Raw genomic sequence first — 8,859 nt, 5'->3', positions numbered from 1 at the left:
TCCAGAGAAGTGTGCGCATATTTAAATATAATATGGCAAGTGGATAGAATTTGGATATCGTAATGTATCAGTGGCAATAATGAAACCGGAGTGGATGACCCAGTTATCCTGACATGGACCAAATTTGTAAAAATACATAAAGGATCTAAAACAATAACAACATTACATTGATTGTGCTGCCTTACCATAATCTATAAGCCCAAGAATACATGGAATGAACCAGCTTACAAAAGCACTGGCTATAGACCTATGTTAATATAACTGAATCACTGCATCACTGCCCACGACATCTGATGAGTACAGAACTGTATTCCTATTGGGATGTAAGATTAATCTCTCGTTTTTATGATCTAGACTTGCTGAAATGACAGAAATGAAGTGTATATCCACTTGAGGAGGATACTCTAGTGGAGCGTGTTAGGACACCTTGTGAACGGCACGCTTAGTGAAACAGATGCGAGACTTGGCTCACCGCTGCGAGGTTTGAGTTTGCGTGCCGCCGTGTCTGAGAGGTTCTGGCGAACGAAGGTCTGGATGGAGCACTCTTAACGCACGAGGGCCTGAAGCACAGCTGAGCGACAGCACGGCTACGGTGTAGTGGAGTGGATCTGGGGCGGGTACGGGGGGGGGGGGGGGTGTTGCAGGGGGGGGGTGTTGCAGGAGGCTCAGAGTCAGATGGAGTCAGAACAAAAGGAGACCACGGCTGTAGCTCACAGCCCACCTGCCTTCCACGAGAGAGATTATATTAGTGAAACTAATGAAGCTGCTATCGCCGTGTTCCAACACACCAGCTTTATCTCCGCCGCACGCGTCTGCCGTCAGTGATACTCCCGCTGAAAGTAATATTCAGGTGTTTCCCCATAAAAATGACATATTTTCCCACTATTTCGTTGTGTTCTTGGCTGAGCCGGGAGATGAATTGTGTTTCTGCGAAACAGAACACCTCTCCGACACCAGAACATACAGAGGACAGGCGCTGTTTATCTAAAACGGCCTTGCGAAAACTAGTTAAACACATTTGCATATTTTAATGGATTACCCTAATTACTCAAGCGTGACTGTGTCGTTTACAGAGTTTCCTAGCTTGTTAGCCCGCAGTCGTCCTGCTCCATGTGCGTTTGCCCAAAGCCATCCTAAGAGCACGAGCATAAGGACAAAAAGATGCTTCGCGCAAACGCGCCGTTTAAAACAGAGATGAACAGAACGGCCCTCCGCTGAAATGATTTCATTATAAGGATGATCAGCTTTATTGATGCACCGCTACTGAAGTTGCGGTAATGGAATCCCATCTAATGGCTCCAGACAGCCCGGCACATATATGCCCACAGCCAGGATTAGTGACTGTTGTCCACAGCTCGGGACGCGCGTCGACGTCGTTTCCTCTCCTGCCGCACGAGGGTAATTCAGATTCTAAGTGTAGATGCCGAAACAGTATTTGCTATTCTTGGTTCATTGTGGGCACCTTTGCCATCAATATCAGCTTGATACCTTTTTGGCAACAGCTGCAAAATCAGAAATGGCGTTGCATTCCAACCAACCTCCTTCTCACTGGCTTTATTTAGCACTGGGGCACAAGTCTTATTTTTCATGATGTTGCCATGTGGACAAGAGGCATCAGCAATATTTTATGTGTATTTCCACAGGAAACATACCTATACAGTCGGCAGGGTTTTGTAATGTGTGTAAATGTTTGTTGACATGGAATATCACGTTCTGAAGCTTTAGGCTTAATTCTAGAAACCATGATTTGAAGAATGTGGGTTCGAGCCCTCACTTCAAGCACCCAATTGGGCACAAGCACTCATTACATTGCTGACCAACACCTTACAATTCTAAGTAATATTTAGCATTTTATTTAAACAGGCTCAGCAGTTGTTTGTGTATTACTGGCTTAGGATCTAGCTGGCACGCCATAATGCATTATAGATTTTGCGTGTGTGTGCGTATATATATATGCATGTCTGGGTGTTCTCCAGTATACTGTAAATTCAACAAGACATCACACACCGTTTTACTAAACAGCCTGAGATATTTAAAGATCACATTAAAGGAGATTAACTCGTGCACAATAGAAGGGCAGTGCATTGTGGGATTGGTTTTATTCACATAGCATTTTGGACCACTGTTGTGATGGCAAGAACTTTGGTAGCTTTAGTATGAATTGGAAGTAACCACTGTAGGCTGGGTTGATACCTCTGCTCAAGGACGGCACAGACGAGTGGGTATTTCACTTCTCATCACCATTCTACACGCATCGTTGGGCAATTTTATTTATTTCTACTATTACACTAAGGCTTTTGTCATTTGCAACCTAGCGATATGACTTAACAGCAAGTCAATGGGTACGAAAGCCTGCCTGTGCATTCATTAAAATAAAACCCTGGACCACACCAGCAGTGTGTCGTTTCAGTGCAATGTCCCGTCCCTCTTTGAATGGCAATTTGCGCTGACTTCAGATGACTTCGGATGCCAGCCACATCTCCGAGTTCCTGAGAGCAAGTTTGAGTGCCACACACCGTGTTGTCCTACAGCAGATGTTTATGACAACAGTGAGCTGTTTGGACATGTCACTCCCATTTCATCACATTGGGGAGCTAAATCAAGACCAGTATCAGAACCTTTATCTGGGGGCCAAGTCCAGTTACCGCAACATGGACACCGAGACGTCCTATGAGCATTTAATACACAAACCAGGGAATTTGACATTCTGCCTAAATGGATCCGATAGGAAACTTGACATATTTCACCCCAAATTCCAGGCCAAGACCTTCAACGGAGTGGCTGAAATTTGAGCTTGACATAGTACAGATTTCCCAAGCAAATAGCATTAGGTGTCAAGAATTAATTGTACCTTTTCAGAACTGAAGATTTTCAATGCAAATGTCAGACTCATTTTAGCAGGTAATGCAAAACTGCCAGGGGGCACTCAGAATGCTGTCTCTCATTTTTAAAAGCAAGGTGGATTTACACCTCCCACCCCCTTCACATGTTCCTGAAAGCAACCCATCCCGGTTCTTCTTGTCTTTCTCTTTCCTAATAAAAGTCCTGCTGCTAGATCCATTTTGTTATCTCATTCAGCACTCGCGAGCTTTCTCACAGAACAAGATAAGTTTCACTGCTGTATTATCATATTAGAGTCTAATTACTAGAGTCTTATGACAGTTGTTAACAGTTTTACGGACGGTGTGCAGGCAGCCAAAGAAAACTGGATCAGAAAAAAAGCCGTGTGCTGGGCTCACATTTCGGTTGACTCCATATTGAAAAAAAGTGACACCAATTTTACGGTAATCACCAGCTTCATTAAATCCGGTATCAGGGAGAGTAACGTGTAGAGATGACAGGGGTATTATACTGTGAAGGGGCCCGAGTCTCCGCCTGCCATAGCGGGAATTAATGGGACAGTCTCTTCGTCACTTCGGGCCTGCTTTCTGCTCTCCAGCGCCAACGCCACAGCAGAGCGGCTGTTTGGCTCTCGGCCATCGGTACACTACAGATTCATTTAGACATAATGGTTCAGCCAAAGGCACCCTGAATACTGGACGTTGGGAGGTAGGTGGAACCCCCCCCCCCCCCCCCCCCCCCCTGAATGGAAGCTCCGGGTGGGGTTGGTTGGGGGGGGGGGGGGGGGGGGGGGGGTAGCTGTTTAATCTTCCTTTTCATCACGAATCGATTAACTGGTCTAATAAAATTCATTACGACCAGGTTTCTGCATAATTACCCACATGAAGGCTGTCTCCCAAAATTTGGATCTGATTCTCAAGGTACAAAGAGAAGCCCAGACCGGAGGGGAGACGGAACCGTAATGGACAGGCTGGTGAGCGCGTCTGCCAGCCGCAGTGAAATGTACAAGCCCCGTTTATAGCGTTATCGGGTTTCCTTTCTTAGGGGTACTTAAGATGCATGCCAAAGCCATTTGCTATGCCTGGACTGCATGGTACTGTTTACGTTCCCAGGAGTATCTGAGACAGGTGCTGATGATGCTCCTGCCTGTTTGGTACTGCTGTGGTTTGTAAAGAATAAAAATGGGACAACGCCTCGCGAGGTGTGTTTTCACTCTCCCAGAGAGGAGAGATGAGCTGAAGATCTTACAGCCCTGAGTCTTCATAAAGCCCCGAGTTTGCCATATGTGTGGTTTATAAAGTAGAAGGCCGAGTCCAACTTTTGTGGCTATTCAGAGCGACTGAAAAAAGTTAATATAAAGTGTAATATCTTCAGCCTCTTTTAAAGTCACACATGGTGGTATGATATGTTTTTTTCTCAAATAAAAAAATCTCTTCACAGAAGCTGAACAGTAGGCTACGCTGTCTAGTCAGTAATGCAGTCATTATTTTCAACAGTGCCAGTATCTTGTTGACGCTTATTAAATAAATGAGTCTCCCATAAGAGGCGCCAGAGAATATAAAGCCATTGGGCTCACATTTGATGTGGTTCTGGATGGTTCTGTGAGGTTGTACTGAGGGGAAAAAAAAGATGTTTTGAAAGCTGTTTTCTCTCAAGAGGCAACACTCAGAATTCTGCCGGTATCAAAGGATCTGTGCCACGCACCGTTTGACTTTGCATTTATAGAATTTTAGCAAATACTCTTGGTCACAGTGACGTGAAGAACCATTTTGTTGTCTCGGTGGAAGCAATCCTGTGCTAGCATAACTAGGCCAGAGTCTCTGCATGCCAAGATGACTCCCCTGTCTATTACTGAATATGTTCTATATTAAGTGCAATATTTTATCAATGAAATTACAAGGTTCAAGTATGTGATTAGAGATCATTCAAGTGCATCTATAAGGGGTCAGTCTATAGTCTGTGAAGTTTGTATATATCAAGTGTCCCAGATGTACAAACAGGGAGTTTTTTGTTTTCTTAGCATCGGTACAGAGAAGGGTTTTCAGGCCTGCTGTTTGTGTTTTGTTTTGTTGTTGTTGATATATTTTTTTTGAAAGCCAGTGGTTCAAAATGAACTGTGTATAAAGCAGGAAGGATTGCAGCGTTTGACCAGTGCTTTCAGGTTCATGAAGGCTGGAGCGTTTTTGGTCTTTGTACTGAAACCACCAGAATCTTAAATCTGGTGCGGGCAGGCAGAGGAGTGATGTGAAAGACGTTAGGACGTTTGAACGCGTGTGGTGCAGCTGACTTATGGATCAGCTGTCAGTGGCAGAAAACAGGAGCGCTGGCAGGGCAGACCCGCGACGGTTCCGAGTTGGGTTGAATAGGGACAGACAAGTGAACGGATTCACTGGGAAGAAAAGCGCCCCTCACACTGCAGGAGGGAAACCGACACGAGCAGAGAACGATTCATTCAAAGCCATCGAAGGAGATAACAAGGCCATGACATGGATACGGGCCCCACGTCTTTAACAGTACGTCGTTTGCAGTACGTCTTCTGAAGGTGAATGACATTCAAATGCCTTTTATGATAAATGTAGCTTTCACACATAAAGAGTGAGTCCATACCGAGGAATTACCTCCAACATCAAACTGCTCTAAGGCTCTACATATTCAGTGAACCTGTTAGGGAAATCAGGCCCTGTTTGTGTTCCCAGTCCAAACGGTCATCCCGTAGGAACACTTTACTTCCAAATCCAAGGGCCGACAAGGTTGTTTTTATTTATTTCTTTATTTTATTTTATTTTAGGCCAGTGTGGTCATTACAGCCCCGCGAAAGTTTAACCACAAGGCTGCCGCTCGCGGTCATAACTCACAAGCTGTCATGTAGGAGGGCGCTCATTAAATAAATGGGAAGACAGCATTGCGAGAAGGATGGACTGCAGGCACCAGCAGCAAGACCATGTTAATTATGTTGCGCGTGACAGCAGCGTGGGTCGAGCCACAAAACTAAATCGATGAGTTGTAGTCTCGAGGCACGAAAACCGAGCCGAGCCGGAATGTTGAAGCGGTCCACAGCCGCACGAGACGATCGCAGGATTCGGGCAGGATTCGACACACGTGAACTTTTTCATGCGAAATCAAAACACAGCTCTGAATCGAACAGCCTCCCAATAAAAAGCTTTTTGGTAACAATTTCCATGAAGCCTGCATTTACAGGCCATTATAAATGTGATTAAAACTTCATTATGAAATTACAAATAGTTATAATCACATTTATAGTTCATAGTTTTTGTAAGACTGACTGGAAAAAAGAAAAAAGTCTGGACTACTCAAGCTTGTATAGTAGCCTATTATACATGCTTTAAAAGTAAAAGCAGCGCATGTCTTTACCAGAGAGCGGCAAAACACACCTGAATAAAAGCCACTAACACACCAGTGCCATGTTGGTCCTCTTACGGAGTTTTCAGCTGTCATCTGACATTACAGGCCAAGCTACAGACACCTCGGTTTCTTCACTTGTATCCAATTCAGAGGTGTCAATTTCAGGTTCAGAAAGTAAAAGTCCTCACCAGGATTTTGCTCAAGCTTGCTAGATTTTCTAATTAGTGCAATCCAGGTAAAATTAGTGGAATCAACACAATCCAGGAAGCCTGAGCAAAATCCTGGTGAGGACTTTTACTTTCTGAACCTGGAATTGACACCTCTGCTAATCATCGGTCAGACTCTTAGTGCCTTGACGAGACCGCGCAAAGGTGGATTAAAATAATAATAATAAAATAGATAAATAAATAAATAAATGTACGGCATACGTGACTTATTATTTTGGGCACCTTATAACCACTGCATGAAATCACATTTTCTTTGTTTTTACTGTGGCTGGAACTGTGTTGATCATTCAATTACTAGCAAATGCTCGGTGACATAACTGCTAAGCGAAGGATTAACTGTATCCACAAGATCTAATGGCTTAGCCACCCTCCTCGTCTGAATGTGTTGTCTTGGACACTTATTATAAAGCCAGAACTAGAAATATTCAAAAATAATAATAAATGCTCGGGAGGAACACTGGTGACCTTCTGCCATGGACGTAATTTTGATTTCAAAAGTGGGGGGGGGGGCATGGATTCGTCGCTATTTAAATATTTGGTTTTAACCGTAAAAACTGGGGGGGACCAAAACCGGCTTTTGAAAAAGTGGGGGGGACATGTCCCCCCCCCCAAATTACGTCCGTGCCTTCTGCGATTGGCAGCAAAGTGTGAAAAAAGTCCTGAGCGTACCAAGGTAAGCAGTGGAGTGATTCGACGAGCCACCTGTTTGCGGTATTTTGGTGGGGACGTTTCAGAAGGCAGAATTTATTTCTTCCCCTTCATATTTAGAGGCCTGAGGTCAGCTATTTGCTACAGAGGTAGACCCTTTAATCTCAGTGGGCCTGTCATCACCTCTTACCCCTGTCTCTTTCATACAGCTCTCCTGTGGGCTATCCTAGTTCTGCTGCTGCGTGGAACACACACACACACACACACACACACACACACACACACACACACACACACACACACACACACACACACACACACAGACGGAAGGATGTCTTGCACTAGTTGTCAAATGGAGCATCAGTCTACTTTGACCTTCATGAGGGGACTGCAGGGTGGAACCACATATCTATGGGATGTAAATCTAATCTAATACAGTCTGTCTATTATTGATGATACAGGCAGATCTCCTGTGCATATAAATATATGCTGTTCTCTGTATGGCAGAGAGAAAAGACTAAACGTCCCAGCCAGCCTACATCAAAAATATCTCAATATGTTGAGCACCAAATTTGAATTCAGTGGAGAGTCTGAGACAACATGCTGACTCTGTATATGGTCCCATATATGGTAGACAGTTTTCCCCCTCACATCAGTACTTAATTACAGCGTATTGTTATGAATAACAGCACCAAAGCTGTTGAGTGCTAACTGTGCCCTCTGGTGGCTAATGATGTTAAACGTGAGTGAGTGAGTTACAACCCAGGTCCGTGAGGTGCTTTGTATCTAAAAACACAGTAAAAAAATAAAATAAAAATACAAAATTTGGGTGAGGGGTGAGTTCCCCTGGTGGCAAAATGGTTACGATTATCCCCATCATTTATTAAAGGAAGAAGACTTTATATTTCAGTGGCTAGCTATACTTAGGTGGATGTATTTGATGGATGAGTCTCCATCCATCTGGGGCCTCTCAAGACAACCTTGGGTTCAACACTGAATCAGTCCTAGACCTGACCCACTTTCAGCTGTTCTGCCAAAAAATACATTGTTATTATTATTATTATTATTATTACTTGAATTGGTATTATTCGAATAAATCATCTCCCTGGATATCACAGCCCATCGAGTGATTTAGTGCCTCCTGCCAAAACACACACACACACACACACACACACACACACACACACACACACACACACACACACACACACACACACACACACACACACAATGACCTACTTAGAACAGAGGGCCCTCTTTACCCCCACCTTAATGTGGAATAGCAATTATCCAGGGGACTGAAGTCACAGATGATATGTAGGAGATTGGACAGATGCAACCATGTTAAAGTTGCCTCAGTAATGTTTATCCAGATATGATTTAGATCTCTTAAAATATTCTCACAGCCAGGGAAATGGAGTTCATCTGACATGCATTTAGTTTATGGCTTAAAGATCCTATTAATCTAAAGAACCTCTTCTAAAACGAATGAAGTAGATTTTGGAAATGTATTCCCCCAAAACAAAGCTAATTAAAGTAATATTTCAGGGATATTGTATGGATTTGAAAAGTAGCAATGCTTCCTTAAAGGTGCGCACAATTTCAGCACAATTTCAGCACAATTTCGTCTGCTCAAGGCCTTCAATAATAAGCCAGAAATCAACTCACAGGTATTTCCAGAGGTAACATCATTCTTCCAGGCCTTCATTAGGGAGAGAGCTGTCTCCCATTAATTTTCTGACAGTTAACATTAACGTTAGAAAACATTAATTAATGCCAC

Source organism: Brachyhypopomus gauderio, chromosome 19 (assembly GCF_052324685.1).
Source record: "Brachyhypopomus gauderio isolate BG-103 chromosome 19, BGAUD_0.2, whole genome shotgun sequence".
Taxonomy (NCBI): Eukaryota; Metazoa; Chordata; class Actinopteri; order Gymnotiformes; family Hypopomidae; genus Brachyhypopomus; species Brachyhypopomus gauderio.
Note: the sequence above shows the minus strand (reverse complement) of the source record.